Here is a 2,270-nt window from a genome sequence, read left to right on the forward strand (position 1 = left end):
TCACTCCACCTCTTCACCATCACTCCTCCCCCCACCCACCTTCCCTTCTTTCTCTGGCATCTCCCTCTCAGCCACTCCTACTCCAGTGTGACTTGCTGCGCATAAAGGACCCAGCCTGAGGCACGTGGTACCGGAGGATAGGTGATTATTTATTACCACGACTGTACGTCACAAGAATCATAAAGTATTAATGAAAAATGCAAGCCAGGGTTTCTATTATATTCTTGTATTAATCTGACAAGGGTACCAATAAAACATTGTAATGACTGGGTTACAGAAGTACTGGACAGCTTCTCTCCTTCTTGCTAAATAATGAATGGACCCTTGTTTGTGGTGCTACTGGCTTCCTCAGAGAGCATCGGCCAAAGCAGCTCCTACCGCTGCTCCTGCGCTGCCAAGTGCTGCTTTCCCAGCAGCACCCAAACCACCCATCGCAACACTCTGCAGAACAGCCACCTGAAATATAATATTGATATTCACCTCTAAGGAAAATGGATAACCCTCATACCTCAAAATCTGGCCTCAGAAACCGAGGAGTGAGGGACAAATAGGGTGATCTAGTCAAAAACCGTGTGTTTGTAGTCATCAGGAGGGTTGTTTCACACACTTGTTCAGTTTAAGCACATTATCCTTTACGCCACTTCTCTGTTAGTACTTAAGTTGGGCATAAAGATCCTTTGGGATCAGAAGGATGTTTCTAACATATGGCAAAGGGAAAATAATGAACAGTGGAAAATCTAATCCACACAGAATATCAGTATTAGCTAAGGGAAAAGTGAATATATATTTAACACTTAAAAGTAGGCTTGCATCATTAATAGTTAGACTCCTGTCATACATATAAAAATGATTATACTTGCATTACTAAAGGTCACTTTCGAACCAAATAATAATAAAATAATACAATTACAAACGGACAATCAGCACTCTGATTCGTATAATCTTCCCATATTTACTGTAAACTGATTTTTCCCCGTTCATTTAATACTTTCTGTAAAAGAGGAAAAATATCATTCGCCGAGTTAACAGTTAACCCCTTTGATTTTACAAAACTTTATACTAGCAGACAGGCTTACCATACATCATGGCTTAGGAAGATGCATTAGTGGTGGAGAAATTAATGAACGCATTACCAACCGCTCCATTAAAGATCCATTGGCAATATCGTCTGAGGGTGGCAAGCATTAAACTCCTTGTCTTTTTTTTTTTTGGGGGGGGGGGGGTGGGGGGGAGTAGAGAGAACATTCTCTGACGGTAGCCAGAAATATATTCACGATAGTAACTTGACCTAAAGAGTTCGTGTGGGTAGCTAAAACAATCAAACCAACAGTGCAGATAAAAGTCGTTGAGTGTAGCTACAATAAAGTAAAATATGTAATGGGACTGTAGGTGTTATGTTTACCGCACTGCCTGCTGGCACTCCTCCTCCCGCGGCAATGGCAGTAGCGGACATCATCGAGGCACCAATGGACCCAGCAGTAATGCCCACAGCTGTGAAGCCCACAGCTGTAATACAAAACAATATCAGTGTTTATATATATATATATATATATATATATATATATATATATATATATATATATATATATATATATCAGACTTCTGCTCTCAAGCGGTTGATTTATATACAAAATCTCAGACTTCATCTACCAAACAGTTGATCTATACTGAACAATTTCAGGCTTTTGCTCTCAAGCAGTTGATCTCTACAAAACGTCTTTAGCTCTCAATATGTCCATCGGCCTTTTGCTTTTGGGAATAAAAAAAAATCGATTTTTTCCTTTAACTAGGAAAATATATTTTTTGAATTTACTGCTTTTAAGATTAAACTTGCGTCTTTTTTTTTTTATTGCCCGAGCCAGACCTTATTAGATTATAAAGCCCTGCTAAGTGACAGGAGGGCGCTACCCCTAGCTGCATGGCAGCTACCGAGCGTGGCTCGACCTCACGACACTCCAGTCCTGAATCTGACACTCTACCACTGAGCCACCGTCTCAAGCGAACATCATTGAAAACGCAGAGAGGAGCATACACTATACTGATTTTGTCCTGTATGTTGTATGGCAGATTTCACCAACTTTCACAACTGTATCCGATGCGCCACAGAAAAGATACTAAATACTGAAAACAGTCATTATTTTCCAACACCTAACATAAAAAGACAAAAGTTATTGCCTGCCAATGAGTCAGTGCGGTAACTGAAGGCGATAAACCAGACAGGTCTGGAGTACCGGACGATCAATATCCTATGTGCTCGCTCGTGACATCAC

At 40.6% G+C, this 2,270-nt stretch overlaps 1 long non-coding RNA gene across 1 annotated transcript in view; it reads right to left on the reverse strand.

Annotated features, from left to right (window-relative positions):
• Positions 1-209: 209 nt before the first annotated feature.
• The window catches only part of LOC145415989 (uncharacterized), a 5,983-nt gene continuing 3,922 nt past the window's right edge, over positions 210-2,270 (reverse strand). Inside the window, exons 3-4 of the long non-coding RNA XR_013900189.1 lie at positions 1,403-1,506; positions 210-456 (exon numbers count right to left, since the gene is read on the reverse strand). This is a non-coding gene — a long non-coding RNA (uncharacterized LOC145415989). The remainder of the gene's footprint in view (positions 457-1,402; positions 1,507-2,270) is intronic.

Source organism: Coenobita brevimanus, chromosome 104 (assembly GCF_032717465.1).
Source record: "Coenobita brevimanus isolate Jiangsu-jjx chromosome 104, ASM3271746v2, whole genome shotgun sequence".
Taxonomy (NCBI): Eukaryota; Metazoa; Arthropoda; class Malacostraca; order Decapoda; family Coenobitidae; genus Coenobita; species Coenobita brevimanus.